At 42.5% G+C, this 19,819-nt stretch overlaps 1 long non-coding RNA gene across 2 annotated transcripts in view; it reads left to right on the top strand.

Annotated features, from left to right (window-relative positions):
- LOC130543760 (uncharacterized) overlaps positions 1-17,155 on the top strand; it is a 138,022-nt gene extending 120,867 nt beyond the window's left edge. The window contains exons 4-6 of one of the 2 annotated variants that reach the window (XR_008959337.1): positions 12,904-13,175; positions 15,062-15,162; positions 16,119-17,155. This is a non-coding gene — a long non-coding RNA (uncharacterized LOC130543760). Of the gene's footprint in view, positions 1-12,903; positions 13,176-15,061 lie in introns of both variants that reach the window. The other variant, XR_008959336.1, reaches the window with a different exon arrangement.
- The last annotated feature ends 2,664 nt before the right edge of the window (positions 17,156-19,819 follow it).

Raw genomic sequence — 19,819 nt, 5'->3', positions numbered from 1 at the left:
ATATTACATGGCAAGCTGATAGCTTTCTCCTTGACCTGAAGTTTCCAGTGTGGTTCTGTATCAGGCACAGTGTTGGGACTCTCTACACAGATTATCCACTTTCATCCTCACTACAACACTGGGGCTGGGATTAGCCCCATTTCAGAGACAAGAACCCTGGGCCCCAGCAGGTAAGGGGAGCAGGTGCTCTTCAGCCCCAAAGAGCTGGCTGTTAGCTGGGATCTCTGAAATGTCATCACTCCACACCCTCCTCAGTGAGTTTTGCTCTTCCATGAGACATTTGCATTATTATTTTCCTGATTAAAAAAAAATTAAGTTTAACCTCACCCCTAGCAGTGAGATCCTAGAATTACGGGTTCCAATGCATTAGCATATGTTATTTTTCTAGTAAATTTTGAGGAAACACCACTTTAAAACCACAATGTTAAATTACTTCTTGCCAATATCAAAATGAATTTTTAATGATCAAGCACCATGTAAGTGGAAATTATTGCAATAATGGATTAATTAATCCATGTGAAGGCTATGAAGCACCCTCTAGAAGAGGTTTGAATGGCCAAATTAAGGTAAGATCAGCAAAGTAAAGACTGATGATAAAGATAAAGGTTAAAGGAACACACTTTAAGGGGCTCCTGCGATTACATGCAATCAAAGGAGAGCTAGTGGGTTAGCTCATTTCTGCCGAATGGTTACATAGTGTTCAAGCTGATGAAGGACTCTGCAGTAACTTTCGAACAGAGAAATGGGAATTAGTGACATTCCCTCTCCAATTACTAATTTTACAGAAACGCAAACAACTCAGCAAAGGGACATATTGTCTGTTCTGAGGCTTTCCGTGAACAAATACATTTGATAGGGACACGACACTCAAGAGTGAAACAGGCACTGATTTTTGATGTGCCCTGGAGTTCCTTTATTTTGTTGTCGATAGGTTTTGTAATTGATCGGGGGGAAGGATACAATAAGGTAAGAACAATACCAGGGTTATCTCAAGAGTTCCAGAGAAATGATTTGTGTCAAAGCACGTGACTATTTTTTTTTAAATTTATATGTAGTGTTGTTCACGAGCTAAATTCTTATTGATTTAGCCTCTCCCCCCACCTCCCTCCATTTGGCTGGGATAAACCCTTGTGGCAAATCTTCTATGAATAAAATTGTCAACATCTCCCAGGAATGATTCAATCTCTGGTTTTGTAGACTTCAAATATGAGTGTGACTGGCATAGCGTAAGGGACATAACTGCCCGAATACAAGGAAAACAGATGGATTCCTTCACCTGGTTATGATTAACACACTTTCTCAATGTTCCTTGGCCAAGATTTGTAAATACTGACTGTTGTGGTTAATTGAAGTGTTCCCCGTAATTCCCCGTATATGTTCAGCTTCTGTCACGCCAATGTCAAGAAATGCTTGGATGGAAGAGATGCAGGATAATCTCATCTTTTACAACACTCATGATTCCCCCAATAGCCTTGGGAAGTAGAAAGGAGCTTCGTCTTGGATCCTCACAGCATCTTTGAGACCTCCTTATGGCCCTTTCTGCATTCTAACAAATTTATTTTTCGTCATCTCTCTTCCCACCTGCACCATGGGCTCGTGCAAAGCAGCCTTCCATAGGGCTTTAAACATAGCAGGTATCCAGCAAGTGTCCATTAAATGAATGAAATCACTCTTTCACTGAACTCTTTTCTCTAGACCAGTGATTTTCAACAGGGGGCAGTGTTGTCCCCTGGGGGGGGGGGGAATCTAGCAATATCTGGAGACATGGTGGGTATCCCAAGTGGGATGGAGGTAGGTCCTACTGGCATTGAGTGAGTAGAGGTCAGGGATGTTACTAAACCCCTACAGGACACAGACCCAGCCCACACCCCAGCAAAGCACTATCGAGCCCCAAATGTCAGTAGTGCCAGAGTAGAGAAGCCGTGCTCTAGAGGTATCTCATACAAACCTAGAAAGGGAGATGGATTTTCTGGGAAGCTGATAGACCTCAAGCCTCTCATTCACTTGTACCAGCTCTTCAAGGACCTGGGAGGCGCCATAGCGATACACTCATGTGACCATGTGTTTTTGTCCAATCTTCTAATGTAGGTGGCTCCTGGCGGTTTTTGGTTATGGCTAAGGGAAAGACCTGGGAATTCACTTAATTTGGGGTTAGTGGAATATACATATGTGGTTCTAGGTCACCATCTGTATAGTTAAGTTGCTGTTCATTGTACTACTATTGCTCAATATTCTGGAATGGCTTGCAGAATATTCCTAATGCCCACTTTGCCATCTTCCCCAGGACAGTGGTACAAGCGTATAAGCTAGAGGTTCTCTAGGGATAGAGATTTGTGTTTCACAAAGATGATTCTCTAGAGAGTGATTTAAAAGGGGGCCAGGAGTGAAACCGTGGGCATCTGGAAGTTCTCAGAGTCCAAGACATCAAAATGGTGCCTTGGACCAGCACTCGATGTATGTGGAGAGTGGAGGAGATACAAGGTTCAAAATCTGTGGAGCCCGAAGCCAGTCTGTGTGAAGTTTCTCCAGCATCACATGTATAAATTGAAGCAGAGGATTAATTTCTCATTGATGCCATGACAGAACAGAATTTCTTTCCTACCTGAAATACACTTGATAGTGTATTGTATACAACTTTAAAAGCACCGGAGATTTTTATTGTTTTTAAAAAGTGATGCCGAATAAAATTTACCATAGTTCTCAAATTGTAGGGCATAAACCTGGAGCGGTATTTTGAAGGCAAGTACATCTGTATATGGAGTCACATCTGTTTTGCATCCCAATTATCTAATGATATGAGACCAATTTCAATTAACCATGTTAGAGAAAGGTCTGAATTACATGCCTTTTTAATGGAAAATGTTAAAAAAATTATTGTTATAAAAAAAGCTATCAAATGGTATACTGCCTAAAAATGTGAAAAAGATTTATTATAGAGGTACATCGGGCAGTGAATTCATAAGAACCATAATATTATTTTTTTGCATCTTGTGACACTTGTGGTAATTTCAGCTTTTTAAAATTCATGGTTTATTGGGGTGATTGGGTGGCTCAGTCAGTCAAGCATCTGACTCTTGATTTCGGCTCGGGTTATGATCTTAGGGTCTGGGGTTCGAGCCCACTGTTGGGCTCTCTGCTCGGCAGGAGTATGCCTTTCTCCTGCTCCTTCTGCCCCTCCCCCTGCTTGCACACTCTCCCTCTTTCTCTCAAATAAATAAATAGATCTTAAAAAAATAAAATAAAATTCATGGTTTCTTATTTCATAAATATTCACTTCTGTATCTAATTTTATATTCTTGTATTATTGTTCTTAGTTCAGGTCTCCAAACTGTATAAACTTCAGGCCCTACATAAACAGGATCCTTCTCTGCCTACAGCTCCCTTATTCCCTGAACCCGGATGACTCATGCACTGGTATCTCTAGACTACACCTATCCTGCGAGCTCCTTTGAATGCTAGACTCATTAAATCGCCTTGATGTCAGCTCTGAGATACCTAGGATTTCAGAGGCATCTCCAAACCAGTATGTCCAAAGTCCGTCTCATAACACGACTCCCCCTACCCCATTCCTCCAACCTAGTGTTCTGTCGGTGTTTTCTCTCAAGGAATTTGAAAACCTGGAAGTCTAGTCTTAGTCATAGTCTTGAGACCTATGTTTCTGCCACCGCTTTTCCAAGTTCATGGTGTCCTGCCAATTTCATGTTTTGAATCTCTCTTCTACCCATCTGTTGTTCTCATCTCTACCACTGCCACTTCTTTGGTCCAAGGCGCCATTTTGATATCTTGGACTCCGAGAAGCTCCAGATGCCCATCGGTTTCACCCCGGCCCCCTTTTAGATCACATTCCAGAAGATCATCTTTGTGAAACACAAATCTAATTACGCCAAGTCCCTGTGCAAACCCTTCAATGGCTCCTCAGGGCTTTTAAGATTATAAAACAAACAACTGAAGAAAGATTTTTAAAATGGCCTAAGAAGACTTCTCTCTCTAGCTTCATCTTGAATCTCCCACTGTGCTCTCGCTCTCTCTCTGTGCTTTTTCCTACCCTGGGGTGGGACCTTTGCACATGCTCTGTCTCTGTCACTTCCCCCTGGTGCATTCCTGTCCATTCTTCAGGCATCACTTCCCGTGGAACCCTTTCTTGACTTTCCAGTGGTTCAAGTCCCCCATTATAGGTTCTTACTACAGAGGATCCATTCAGAGCAACTGTCATGGTTGCAATCTTTAATTGGCATTTGTTACTTTCTAATGAATGTCTTTTCCCTGCTAGATGGTAAGTCCATGAGGGCAGGGCCTACGCCTGGTCTGGCCATCACTAAATCCTTAGCACTTAGGTAATATTTGCCCATAGTTGGTGGTCTATAAATACCTGCTGGATGAGTGAGTTAATACATGGTACATGGGGGAGTAAGGCAGTCACAGAAGATAATGTCCAAGATGGCCATGGCAAAGGCATTTCATTGCACGTGACAACTTTGATGGATGGGGTAGCTTTCAGAGTTGAGTAGGATCCTGAGGCTGCATTCAGGCTCAGCTGAATAGGATGCCGGACTTGATTAGACTTGCTGTCGTGTGCTGGTGGATCTCAGGGCTTCCTCCTATGCGGATCGATCCTAAAGGGGATTTTTTTTCTCATATCTCATCTCTCTCATATCAGACAAGGCCATAGCATGGCCCAGACACTGAAACTGGAATTTTCTTGTGGGAAGAACAAGGGATTCTCCTTTTAGGGCTTACTCTTTTGGGATCATCAGTTTCTCTTTTATTAACTTCCCTCCAATGCTTCTCTTGCCGGGAATGCTACATGGCCATTATGCATGGAGAGACTCAGGAGTACCTACATTTATAAAGGAGCTTCCTACCACTGGAAAACCTAGGAGACCTAGAAGACAGTATGGTTTGAGGGAAAAGTCCTGCAAATATGCACCTGGAGTTAGAAGGTATAGTGGGCTGAATGATGGCACCAAAAGTATCAGGTTCAGATTCCTGGAGCCTGTAAACATTACCTTATTTGGAGAAAAGGATCATTGCAGATGTGATTAAGTTAAGGGTTTTGAGATGAGATCATTCTGGATTATCCATTTGTGGGCTATCACAAGTATCATGGGAAGAGAGGGATGGAGGGAATTATACACACACACACACACACACACACACACACACACACGGGACAGTAGCGGGAAGATGAGGGAGAGACTGAGGTTGTGTGGTCTCCATCCATGGAATTTCTGGCAGGAACAAGAAGCTGTGGGAGGTAAAGGAACAGACTGTCACCCAGGCCTCTGGGGGGTTCATGGCCCTACTGACACCTTGATTTCACACTTTTGGCCTCCACAACTGTGGGAGAATACATTTCTCTTATCCTAAGCCATCAAGCTTGTGGTAATTTGTCACAACTGCCACAGTAAAGTAATACAGAAAGAATTAGGATTTTTTTTTCATTGCATTCATTTTTCTGTGACTTTCTTATGCTTAGGGGGATAAGAATTTCATCAGGATTGGCGACTGAGAAGAGGGGCCAAGGGAGAGTCTGTGGGCTTTTTCCTTCTATGGGGTTTTAGATCTAAATCTAATGAAGATTACGTTTGCTTAGGGGATTCTGAGATGAGTAGACACTTCTAAGGATCTAACTCAATCGAGTGTAGGTGGATTCAGGGCTCCGGGTATCTTTGATTTTTCTCACAGCAGTATAACCTCATATGCATAGGGGATCAGCTATTAAACAACTCAAAATCTTAGAATCATGGGTAACAAATCAGAGAGAGTGGTCAGTCCTCAGTAGGTGGGTGATATTTGGGCAGAGAACCCTATCAAGTGGGAATGCAACTCCAGGCAGGAATTCAGTTTGGCCACAAAGCCACAGAGGCTCTGAGTCACAAACCACTTTGGCTTGTCTGAGGAATAGCAAGAAGGCACAGGAAGTTGGGACTGAGTGAAGATGGCGTATTATTTGGTGCACATAGGTTATTGATTGTTGCATTTTCTTTGGAGAAATGTCTTCTATCACTACATTATATTCCTCTTTATCCTGTTCTTAGTTTAACCTTAAATTCCACCTAGTCTGGTGTTAACATAGACTTTCCTGGTTGCCATCTCTTTCCCCATCCCATCATTTTCAATTAAAAAGAATCACTTTGTTTAAATTGTGTTTCTTGTAAATAACAGATATCTCGGATAAATCATGCTCTGTGTCTCCAATTTGAGAAGGCAGGAAGATGTGAATTCCATTTACAAAGATTTCCATCAAAATTTGTAATATGAAAATGTCTTGGTACTAAGGAGACACTTCCATTATCTTAACATGATTTACATATACAAAATAACTCATTTCCTCATGAGCTTAAGTAATTGAGGTATTACTGCACTTGTCATTCAATATCTTAAAATTTTAGCATCTTTCTTAATGTACATGAGTTTTCAAAAGTGAAGTCACAGCTCCATCGATCCATGACGAGTGAAGTTAAATTTTATTGAGTGTAGGCAAAAATTGTTAATTTATGCAACTAATAACAACATTGGTCTTTATTTCTGTGAGTAGTCACACCGTCAGTATGGCATGTGTGCCGAGGTGATCCAACAGCGCGGATGGAGTTACCGTGATTCATCGAAGATTTCTCAACTGCACTTATGACCAATGCGATGCTTCTGGGAGGGGACCAGCTGTGGCGCAGGCCACAGCCTGTGACCCTGGGAAGGAAGCATCAAGTTTCAGCCCATGAGGGAATTTCACCCCCAACCTTGGCCTCATTAGCACCATGTTCTAGCCAACTGTGCTAATTGGTCACACATGGCAAAAAATTGGGAGACCCGGAAAAGATGTCAGAGCTTACGATTCTTGATTTTTAATGTGTTTGTTTTGATCTGATGGGAAAACCTGAGACTCTGGAGTCAGTTGGAGCTAGGTTTGAGTCTTCACTGTCTCTTTTGATGGCCAGGTTACTTTGGTTTAATTTTTGAACAATGTGGATAGTGATGCCAACTTGGAAAGTTTTTTGAATGTCAATGTCACTAAAACACTTTTCATGGGAATAGTTGGCATGGAGTACAGTACACAGTCAGTAAATATCCTTCTGTGGATTGGTTTCAGTCATGATAGAGGGAACTGATGGTGCAGATTAGCGCTCTTACCCCTAGCTGGATTCTTTTCCCTCCTTCTCTGCCCCATCACCTTCAGTGACACAACTAACATGCGTAGGTCACCATTCATTGCACAGTGAAATATTAGTGCAGTAAAAATAAATTCTCCATAAAGTAGAGCCGCATAGAGTATTCTCAGTCTGTTGACCCCTTAGTCTGTTGAGCACATTGGGTCGAATGATTTCAGGATCCCATCCCTGCCCAGGAGTGCTCAAGAGAATACAGTACAGGAACTAAGAGAAGAGTGTTGGGGTCTGTGTTCTGGGCCTTCAATCCTTGCTTACTAGCTGTGCGGCCTTGGAGCATTTAACCTCTCAAAACCTTGGTTTCCTCATCTGTAGAGTGGGATTATGAGGGTTGCTACCTCAGAAGGCTGTTGCGGGGATTAATTGGGAAAAGACACCTGAAAACTTGAGCTGGACGTACGGAAACCCTTGAAAGTGCTCAGTAGGTTCACATGACCAACACTGAAGTGACAGTTAAATTTTTGCCACGACCCAAAAGAAGGGGAACGTAGCTCGTTCACAGACCATGCCCCTGATGTATGACCAGGGCTGACTTTTAACCTCTCTGATCTACTCTTTTCTCAGAGAGACTTTGGGACCCCACGAATTTATTTACCAAGAATGTAAAATAACTTGACAACAGTGTGTAGACCACCTACACACAAGATGATAATTTTATTTGTTTCAGGAACGGGTACACCATGTTAGTCTCTTAAAGGGCTGACTGACACTCAGGGTCTCAGCCCATCCTTGGCCTTGGTCCTTTCCCAAGGATTTCTTAACCCTGGGCTCTGCTCTTTAATTCCATATCAAATGATCCTGTCTTACCACGAATTAGTGGTGTTGACCTCTCACAGAATCCATGGGGTCCTTTTCCTCATTTCCTCTCTCTGTTTTTCATATTCAGTCTCTGTTAACTCCTTCCAGGTGTTACTCATGTTGTGTATTCTCTAGGCTAAACTATATATATATATATATATTTTTTTTTTCCCCAAAGATTTTCCAATGTATTCATTCCACTGCCAGAATTTATTTTTCCTCTGTATCTTTCACAACTCTTATGCTTCGCGTTAATCCCCTTTGCCCACATGCGTGTCCCAAGCCTTGGGACTCCCCATCCTCATTCACACGATCACTTCCTCTTCTTTACTCAGAGCCCTTTCTTCTCTATTTTGAGTACAATTTTTTGGCCTTATTGTCTTTTCATGAACAACAGTAACATTTAAAATATTATGATTACTTTTGCCTCTGTCATAAGAAAAAAAATCTCAAAATATCCATTTCATCAGTTTAGAGCAGTGATTCTCCATTGGGGGTGATTTTACCCACCAGGAGACCTATGTGACCGTCTGGAGACATTTTTGTCTGCCACAAGTGTGGGGGTGCTCCTGGCATCTAGTGGGTAGAGGCCAGGGATATGGCTAAACATCCTTCAATGCACAGGACAGCTCCCCCCACAGAGAATTATCTGGCCCCAAATATCAATAGTGCCAAGGTTAAAAACTCTGGTATAGAGTATAAAGTGTATTTATCTTAAAAAGCTAAAACAAAGCACTCTCACAGGACAGTAGTGAAATAGTAATAACTAACATTTGTTGATCATTAATTACACGACACTGTACCAACAGCCTTCCCTGCCTTGTCTTATTTCATCCTCATAACTACACAGTGAGGTCAGGACGATTATGATCCCCATTGCAAATAATAACACTGAGGCCCAGAGAGTTTAAGTAATGTAATTAAGGTCACACAGGAAACTAAGGACCAAGCAGAGGCACAGGCTCAGGCAGTCGATGGGAAGGGCTTCTTTATTTTGAACCACCGTGATGAACGTTGATGCATCTAGGAGGAGGTGTACCACATACTGCAGAGCAGGGGTGCTTAATCCACAGTCTCCTGAGTAGGCTTCAGAAGGTCCAGGTACCCCCTGGAAATACATACAATATTTTCATGAATATGGATTTTTTTTTTCTGGGGTGAGGGGATATGGCTAAAATGCTTAAGTTATCTCAAAGACATTTACAGCAAGCAATACACAGGAAATCTATGAATATCTTATTCTTGAATTCCAAGAAAAGGAGAGGATTTGGGCCCTGGGTAAGGCTACCTTCCTGGAAAGGTATGATTCTTCGCTAATGGGCTCAAAAACTCTGGTTCAGCCTATGGACCACCATTGGCTGAACTTCATAAATCACCAGGCAGCCCTGGACTCCCAAGGACTGTTAAACGGTGGGCGCGATGGAAATTTGTTGAAATCTTGAAAAATGGGATGGCCTCAGGTGATTCAGTTATCTATGATTAGGAAACGTAATGGCTTCAGGTACTAACTGGGTTCACAGTATTGGCATGTTTGGCAATTGTATCAGGTATCTGCATATTAAGATAGGGTTTGCTGGGGCTTCACTCATGTTGTCCTCTGTGATTCTCATTGTCCCTGAATTCGTGACTTACTTAGTCCCCTGAGTATCCACAAGATTGTTTATCTATGTTAATACCTTCAACCTGGTTACCTCCATCTTTGCTAGCTTAGGGATCACCTTAATGCTTCCCGTAAATTGTCTAATTGATTATTTCTAGTGTCTAGGACATTAAATGTCCACCTGATATTTAGCAAATTTGATATATTTTTCTCTTAGTTGTGATCATTTGTTGAATCTCCATTTCCCTTATCGATGACCTTGTCTGCTGCAAATGATGATGGTGGTAGCTTCCTTTCTAATCCTTATCCCTCTATTTGCTCTTCTTTTCTTAAAGCATTGGCTGGGACCTTCAGAACACTGTTGTCCAGTAACAGTGACAGGGCATGCTTGTGGTGTTTCTAGATTTGATAGCAACTCTTCTGCATTTTCAACATTAGGAGTAATGTTGGCGATAGGTATTTACCCTATTAAAGAATTTCCCTTTTACTGCTATTTTGCTAAGTTCCTCTTATTTAAAAAACCATGAAGAATCGTTGACTTTTATCCATTTTGCATCTATTAAGGGCATCATAGAGCTTTTAAAATTATATTTCCAAGTTGACTTTGCATTTCCCTGCTTTGATCCATGATGTTCTAGTTTCCCAGTTTAGCTCTCAGAGAACAATCATATTTATAGGACTTTGAAGTCCTATACACACTGTTACCACCCATGTGTATCCTACAGCTACATTCTACATGCTCTTGGAAATACATTGGCTGAAATGTAATAAGTACTGAAAATATTGCCAACATGACCTACTTAGACATAAGGTAGGGGAGAAAAAAAATATTTATCATTTTCCATAAATATATATGTCTCCAGATGTACATATTCACAGGGAGTCTGAACAAAATAGCATTACGGAATGTTCCATGAGGTCCCCAGGGTCATAAATCAACTGAATTCAACCAGCAGTGTGTCTTCTTCAATAGTCTATCTTTAGTCCTTGAGTCTGCCTGTGACCAAAAAAGGAGCAAAGAATCATTTTCTTTTATGATAAAGTTTGTTTTTCCAATACGGAAGTACCGGCAGTCCTTTCTTTGCGCAAATTTCAGTGACCATGTTTTCATTAACTAACACCAGCCCCCCAACAACATGATTCGATTGGGGGTTACCACGGTATATTAACTGAGTGATGGCATAAAGTACAAACGTCATGCCTAGCTCTTCAGGCCATGGATCAGCACGTGGGTAGTAGAGGTACGCCCCCAGGGACCCATCTTGTCCCTTCCTCAGTCCGTCGGTGACTGGTTTCTGCACAGCTGTGTGCAGTCCACACACAGACAGCAAAGTGTGTGGCGGTGCTGCCTCCTTGTCTCGCAGTGGAAAACCCATGGCACATTTCATGAACGCGAGCAATCAGAGGAAGGAATTGGCCGACCAAGATAAAAGTACAAAAAAGAAATGAAAATTGAGTCTGGGAGTGAAATGGGCATTGCACATAAATGGAGTTGTTGGAGAAAGAGTTGCCCAGGGGAATGTGGGTGCCCCTGCTGCTCGAGGGGCCCTAGACGTGCAGCAGGAGGAACTTCATGGGGACGAAGTTGACACTGAACTTCTCAACAAGAAGGAGGAAGGTGTCCCAGAGGAAGTGACGCCAGCAAAAACATCTAGGAATGAACTCTCAGAGATTTTTCATGACATTGAAAGCACTAAGGTCAAAGTGTTGGAAGCCGAGCCAGACTTAAAATTCAGTATGCCCGTTCACCAAGGCATGGGAAAGATGCTCTTCTGTTTCCTAAGTTCTATAACGAGAAGAAGGCCGACCGGCAGTATTCAGACTACTTGATAAGTTTTCACGAAGACAGGCGTATTCATCCTCATGTTTCTAATGATTGAAGTCTAGGGTATGCAATACATTTTAGTTGTACTGTATATTTTTTTCATTTTTGTATGCATTTATAAGCAACAGTAAGGCAGTTTTAATGTTTTGGCGAACATTTTAAAGGTCGTGGAGTGATTAGAATTTTTACCACGGATTATTAATAACGTTTTGCACAGTTTCAGCTTGCAAAGTCATTTTTATAGTCCCACATTACTGTGCGAAGTGAAGGCTGCCCGTACCATTTGCTTGTTGAAGGATGTTGGGAAAATTAGAAAAAATGTATACATAACCCCACTCCTTTAGTTTTTCTTTTTAAAGTTTATTTTTAGAGCAGCTTTTAGCTTACAGTGAAATTAGGCAGAATGTACAGAGTGTTCCCATATACCCGTTCCTGCCCCCATACACCCATAATCTCTCCCCACTATCTAACCCCTCCCCGTCAGAATGCATATCTGCTACAACTGGTGAACCTACGTGGACACATCATTGTCCCCCAGAGTGCACGGTTTACACCAGGGTTCACTCTTGGTGTGGGGCACGCTCCATATTTTGACAAATGTATGATGACGTGTCTCCACCGTCAGAGTATCATACAGATAGTCTCACCCCCTACAAATCCTCAGGGTTCTGCTTGTTCATCACTCCTTTCCCCCACCCCCTGGCAACCATTCATCTTTTTATTGTTTCCATCGTTTTGCCATTTCCTGTTTTTTTTCCTTCTTAGGGTTGATTTCACAAGTACAACCATTAGGTTGTCAGTCTCAAATGATAGTCAGTGTATCCAATCCAGCCCGCAGACCAGTTTTGTTTGGCCAAGTGTATTTTGTTTTTAGTGGAACCAATAGGACCGTGCACATACAAATAGGAATTTCCTATTTTTCTTGAAGAAGCAGGAGATCAGGGTTCATGTTGCCACATGTTGGCAGGAAGCCGAACATGAGCGACCACTGTCCCATTAGAGGGATAGCATTCACATGTCCCTGTGAGCATTCGAGTCTGGATTTCCTGGATACAATTACCAAATGATTTTTAAAGAAAGACGCACCACAGTTTTATCTGTAATACCAGAGAAAATTTTAAAGCCTATTATAAACAACTCAGTTTAATAAATTTAAAAAAGTTAAGTAAGCTTTGATATATCCCCTCAATAAATTATTATACAGGCAAAAACAATTGTTAATAAAGCCTGTATAATCGACATGGAAAATTCATATTTAGACAAGTCCGCACATTCAATTATCCATTGTGGTAGGCAGCTTCTAGAATGGCTTTCCTGATCTCATCTCCTGAAATTCACTCCTTGGTGTAACTTCTTCCTCTTGAAGATGGGCTAGTTCCTAATTTACTTGTTCCTAATGAATAAAATTGGCAAGAGTGATGGGATGTTACTTCCGAGACTAGGATTGAAAACTCAATTCCGTCTTTCTGTCTTTGTGTCTCTTTCTCTCCCTCTCTCGTTTGCTCTTTCTGATAAAGCCAGTGACCTTATTGTGAACTTCCTGATGGAGAGACACATGTGGCAAAGAGCAGTCATTGGCCTGTGCCCCACAGCCAAGGAAGAACTAAGGCCTTCAGTCCAATAGCCTACGAAGAATTGCATCTTGCCCACACACTGAGTGAACGTGGAAACGGATCCAGCGCGTTGAAGCTCGAGGCGGGTCGACGCCTTGACCGCAGCCTGCTGGGGATGCTGAGTTGGAGGACCGGGTTAGGCCACACTTGGATCCTTTACCCACCGAAACTTTGAGGTAATAACTGAACGCTGTTCTAAGCTGCTAAGCTTTCAAACATGATTTGTTACACAGCAATAGTAGCTGATACACCCCTGGTAACACAGTTGGCTCAGGAGTATGCATAGGAACAGTCCGAAGCAACAGTAGGCAGACTCTTGTGTTTTCTTCAGTTGGTTGGGGATGAGAAGGGAGAGAGAGAGAGAGAGAGACAGATGCAGAGACAGAGACAGAGATAGAGTGTATGTTCTGGGGCTATTATCATCTTGTGACTTTGTGGAGATACCCTGGTGTAAAAGAAATCTAACACAAATTGGAAAGCAAAGCTGAGAGATGATGAGAGATACGGGGTTCTGGCGACATCACTGAGCACCTTCACCCCACTGGGCCTGAAGCCAGCCCTCTACACTAGAGCCACTAAGCCCCCTCTTTTCTTAAAACTGTTCCTATGTTTTGCAACCCAAACAATTGGACCTGCTACAGACCGTAATTCGCTAATGACCAGAACCTCAGCTGCTCAGAGAAGGACTTGTCCTTCTAAAGCAGGCGATCCCCATTTTGTTTCAACTGACACCGTTCGAAGCATCTGTTTACAACTTTACAGGAATGAGGAAAAGGCATTTGTAAGTTTGTGAGCACAGGTTAAAAAAGTAATTGGAAACTAAGTAAGTACAAAAACATCTTCAATCAAAGAAACATTTTGTAAGCTGAAATATTGTTCATTTTTATGACGGTGCGTGTATATCTTCATGTACAAAACTTCACTGTCATTAGGAAGTGTCACACAAAATAACAAACGCACCTTTTTCAATCTGGTTATAAATATGCGGAATGGAGTTTCCTTCACCGAAGCATTACATGTTTCCGACTGATAATATATCAATAAAAGCTCTCACTCCAAGATGTCATTAAAGCCACATTTGTTCATTTCTATTTATTATGAGGGGAAAAAAACCAAAATGAAAAAAGTGGATTTGAGTCATATTTCCTGTGAGTTCATCATTTGCTGGCATATAACACTTGTGAATTTTATTCAATTCATTTAAAATGATTTCTAACATGCAGCCAGAAAGTTAAGGGCGGCAAAGAATTCAAGCCGATCAGCAGGCATCTGAGATTTCTCAGGAGACAGATTTAGAATCACAGCAAAGGTATGTTTTCCTTAAGGACCTGTATCTTAGAAGAATTATCTCTAATAAACTGGAGTTTTCCCTAATAAATTCAGCTCATTTGTGTCTTGGTATCAGTAGACTCAAGTGACCCTCTTAAGATAGGTGTGTTGTTTCTTTCTTTCTTTAGAATAGGTCAGGTACAGGCCAAGATCTATGATGTTCATTTCAGATGCCTTCAGAATTCATTCTTTTTTCTGATTTATTTTGTAACTATGTGTGATTACAAAGACGTCAGCAGGGCTAAAGTGAGGAGAACTGATTTAAATCTTCTCCCAGATTCTGAGCAAAACCTTTCAGACTCCGAGAATACTCAGATAATTTTCAGAAGAAGAGGAATTAAAAAAAAAAAAAAAGAAAAAGAAAAAGAAAAGAAAACCCGATAATGCCTAAAGCAAAACAAGGTGAAAAAAGGCATATGCACCTTCTTAAAAATTCCCCAATTATCCTTGGGAATTGAAATGCTATAAAAACCATTTTCTTTATAATGATTCTGCCTTTTCGAGGGTAGCCTTCTGGGAATCAGGTACCTTGGAAGGTAACCTGTTTGCCTATAATTCTAGCTGAGCCAGAGAGAGGGTTAGAGACCTAGGAATTCGTAGCAGGTCACATCAATGACTCAATCTGAATGAATCTGACCACCACCACAATAGGTAACGTTCCCCATGAGCCTGATGTTCATGTGAGCCTTTGTGGACCGCACCACTCACGCTCCATTTCTTTCTCCTCTTCTAGGAGGTTGGAGAGCTCAAGAGCATACTACCCATATTCCGTTGTCAGAGCTCCGGGTTAGAGTTAGGCTCTATTCATCAGTTGCCCTCGTGGAGATCTGGAAGGTGGGAGTGGGGCAGATACCTCCTGTGACCATGATGGCTGGCAAGCAGGCCCTGCACGGTGACTCCATGGTAGCCCTTGCCCTGTGCCAGTGTCTGGTTGCCAAGTTGGCAGGGCTACTAGCCGAAGCTATAACAGCAGCAAAAACAGTACCATGACCTTCAGACTAATAGTTCCTTTTCCAATTCTTCCAGCGATTTGTTAGGCAACTCCAAAGTCCCTTTCATTTTTTTTTAAATATTTTTTTTATTATATTATGTTAGTCACCATACAGTACATCCCTGGTTTTTGATGTAAAGCTCGATGATTCATTAGTTGTGTATAACACCCAGTGCGCCATGCAATACGTGCCCTCCTTACTACCCATCACCGGTCTATCCCATTCCCCCACCCCCCTCCCCTCTGAGGCCCTCAGTTTGTTTCTCAGAAAGTCCCTTTCATAAGGCTACAATTATTTTTTTTAAGATTTTATTTATTTATTTGAGAGAGAGAGCGAGAATGAGCATGAGCAGGGCAGAAGGGCAGAGTCAGAGGGAGAAGCAGGATCCCCACTGAGCAGGGAGCCCCGCATGGGGCTCGATCCCAGGACCCTGGGATCATGACATGAGCTGAAGGCAGACACTTAACCGACTGGACCACCCAGGCACTGCAAGGCTACAATTCTTAACCCTCCTTGTGTCCATGTTCTTGCCCCATAAATGTGCTAACACAGTGACCAGTGCATCCTGGTTTGTCCAGGACTGTCCCAGTTTTAACACTCAAGTCTTGTATCCTGCACAACCCCTCAGGATCTGGAAAACCAGAATGGTTGTTCACCCTCACATCCAGCTACCCTGGGTGGGACTTTCTATCTACCCCCACGCTCGCCTATGGGCTGAACGTGTAACTTGCTTTGGCCAATGGGATGCTAGCAAACATCACCCAAGACGAAGTCCTTTTGCTCCTCTGCTTCTGCCAGGAAAGTGCCTGGGCCATCCTGCTGGAGAAGTACACAGTTGACCCAGACGCACCAGTCAACGGCAAGACATGCAGTGACTCGCTCATGACCGGAAGAACTGCTCAGCCATGCCGAGCCCAAATCTCTGATCTGCAGACCCGTGATTTTAATAAATGCTCATTGTCTTAAACCAATGAGTGTGTTTTGACATTATCATAATAATAGGAAGCATACCTAACACCCAAATTAACTCATTTCATGCTGTAGTGATTTCTATTTCCTGCACTGAATCTTCACTGATACAGAACTTTATACACATTTTCTCCTTCCGGTGTCAGGACCGCCCGATGAGTAGGTGTGGTCGCTGCTCGCATTTTATAGACGAGGGTCACGGATGCTGAGTGCATCGTCCAAGTCCCTACAACTGGCAAATATCAGAGCCGGGAAGCAAACCGGGTCTGCTGGACTTCAAAACCCACATTCCTGACTGTCAGACCGCACTGACAGACAAACTAAATCATATCTAGAGGGCGAAAAAATAGTAGCATGTTTCTGCTGGGAAAACTCTGGAAGAAGACAGGTTTATAAGGTCGACATTGGATGACGGCTCTCAAGGAGGTGAGGGTTCATGCAGAGACGAGGCTCTCAGGATGCTTGCATATTCCAGAGCTGAATTCTTTGCGGGTTGCGCAATCTCTTCATCTCATACGATTGGATTTGGTCCTATCTTCAGATTGACTCACTTCCTCCGTGGCAGCATATTAAATGACCATCTCAAAGAACGACCCCCGCATCTGAACAAAGAGAATACACCTCACTCAGGCCCTTCTTTGATTTATAACCAATTCTCTCAACATGTGGACTCAACAAACGGGAGATCGCTGACTAGCTGGAACAATGAACTTGTTAGTTAACAGAATTAACCGTGTGTTGTTTAACCGTGATGACAGTAATAAAACAGGAGACGTGAAGCCGATATAGTCACAACTGAATCGTAATGGATGAGATATTTACAGCAAAGCTGTTAAAACATTGAATAAAATATGGGAAGAGCAAAAGCAGATGTGTTTTTATTCTTCTGAGTTGAAGCTTGTAAGGTAAAAAGATAGTTTGAGTAATAATCACAGCTTCTGATTCACAATGCATTAATAAATATTCATGTGGTACCAGCCGCTGAAACTTTCCAGATACAGAAATAAAGTGAGAAAGCCTGTTCTTGCCTTACACTTTGCTAACTTTAGATTTCCAGACACGCATGTCAATATCTCCATTAGGTTCTTGTAAAAGTTCTCTTATTTTCTGCAGCCTTCCAAGTCTTGCTGGTGAAACACTTATCTTTCCTTTTTTTTTTTTTTTTTTTTTCCGGAGTCACAGTATTTCCCCCACTCAAACCAGAAGAAAGTAGAAAGAAACGATTGTCTATTAATAAAGAAGAGACCTATAATTTAAGTAGAAGACTGAGGTGGAAGGAAATGAGCATTTCTCTTTTGAATTAGGCACAGGTAAATGAGCTTTATATCCCACAGGAAATCCACAATCCTGAATGAACCCCAACGGTGGGATGCTAGATTTTGCGAGATCGAGCAAAATGCATTTAGGTGTGTTCCACCCCCCCCTTTTGTTATTAACTTGCCTTTGTTTTCGGAGGGTCAGGGGAGCTTTCGAGAGCACAGGAGAGGGCCGTGTTACCCCGATCGGAAACAGTTGGGGAAACGTAATTGGGGAACACGAGTGTGTTGGGATGCTGTGTCCAGATCATGTTTCCCTGCATTTCGGAAAAGCAGCTGTTGCGGGAAGAAAGGCAGAGGCTTGGCACAGACCTCGCTTGGATTTTAGGTGGGGAGGAAGGAAGAAAAGGAGGCCAGGGTGCATGGCAGGGGCCCAGACACCTCCGACTGGGGTGTCCACAGCCCTCCCTGTGTGAATGCCGTGTTTGGATCCCGGAGCTCTTGACGGATGACCAGGAGCATGGCAGTTGGTAGCACAACGGGGCTCGTTGAGGTTGCTATGACATCCTTTGTTCCCCACTTGCCTGCTTTTATTGGCGTGTGTATGTACCTTGGCTTGTATGTAGAACCGTGGGGCTTTGTGTTGCGTTTTCATTTTCCCTCTGTTTTATTAATGCCCGCGTCTTTTTGTCTCCTCTCTCGTCACTGCGTCTTCTGCCTGGACTTCTGCAGAATCTTTCATTTGGGCTCCATTCTTTGCTTTCCCTCAAATTAGCTCTGTTGGCTCCGGACGAGGTTTTGTTGTTTCCCACCTCCCTTCCCCACCCTGCCCTTACTATTTTTTCCCCTATCAACTACTGCTAGCCACACAGACTTGCGTCGTCTTTTTCATTTCCTTGTTCTGCTGTGTCTTCTCTGAAAATCTGAATGCGGAGATCTGGGCACTTGTCTGTGGTCTAGAGTTGCAGGAAGCGAGAGGTTGGGGAGGGTGGCTTCCAGGCAGTAAAGGCTGGGGCTGGATGGGGAAGCTTCTGCTTGCCCAAGCACCCCCCTCCTACCCCCGCAACCAAGAGAAGTTCTTTCCCTGGGAACTTTCCCTGGGCACAAATCCTGGAGCGAGCAGGTCTCTCAGGGGTAGAGAGGCCCAGACCAGTACCATCGGGGGGGCGGGGTTCCCATTTTATTTCTTCGGCGATAAAAACATATCAAAGAAGGATTATAAAAAGTCGTGATATATTTCAAATATGTATGCTTAACGAACTAACACTCCCTGCATAATTCTAAGGCTGCGTGATTGTGTTACTGGTGGATTTATAAACCCTGTTTATTTGGCATGAGCTACTGATAGCCTTGTAAATGAGACTCGCTGACAAAACCCAGCCACACAAGGTGACACGTTAGAAGGCATGCAGAATTTGAAAGCTAATGTCACTTGGTTTGTCGCCTTAGTCCTGAAGGAGTTGGCTCCCCAATCACACTCTAATTCTCTCATTGCCCGTGCATGATGAAGAAGGCATTTGTTCTCAATGGGGGAAAACTGTAAGTTCTAGAAGGCTCTTCCTCCCCACACCCCATAACTCTAGCAGAGGAATTCATTATTACTATGCAATCATCTTTTTTGGAAGACTATTTGGAATGTGCTTCTTGTCTCTTTTCCCTTCAGATTTTTTTTTTTCCTCTGAAATTGGACAGCCTAAATGTTAACTTTACTGAACATACTGTAACACTTAACCCAGGTGAAAAATGACTGCTTGCCAATGACTTTTACATCTATATTAAGACTATGCTGGCTATGTAGCACGGTTAAATATAATATGTTCAAATGGAGAGAGTGCGGTAGGTCCAGGCATCAATGATAAGCTTCCTTTGAAAACACAAGGATTTTGGAAAGTGAGCCAGGTAGAGCTACTTAGACATTTGTGCAAATAAGAAAAATACAGTTATTGCTTTTTAAGGCATCATTCTGTATAACTTTACTCTGTATTGGGATTCCTTGTTCATTGGCTGATAAAGATTTTCAGCTAGAGGTGGGGCTTTGCTTCTTTCCTACATAATTGGTCAGCGAAAGAGCAGACTCTAATGAATAAATGACATATCTGATACATTGAATAAATAAATGATTCAATATTGTTGGCATAAACCGGGCTATAATTTTGTCCCAGTTTAAATCTTTAGCATACTTTGATGCTAAGACCTCATTCTTAAGGTAAAGCTCTTTATGAATGAAAAGTATTGACAGGAAAGCAAGCATTTGGCTGAGTCCGTGCCTGCTTC

This window comes from Ursus arctos, unplaced genomic scaffold (assembly GCF_023065955.2).
Source record: "Ursus arctos isolate Adak ecotype North America unplaced genomic scaffold, UrsArc2.0 scaffold_16, whole genome shotgun sequence".
Lineage (NCBI taxonomy): Eukaryota > Metazoa > Chordata > Mammalia > Carnivora > Ursidae > Ursus > Ursus arctos.
Note: the sequence above shows the minus strand (reverse complement) of the source record. Positions and strands in the feature narration are given on the sequence as shown.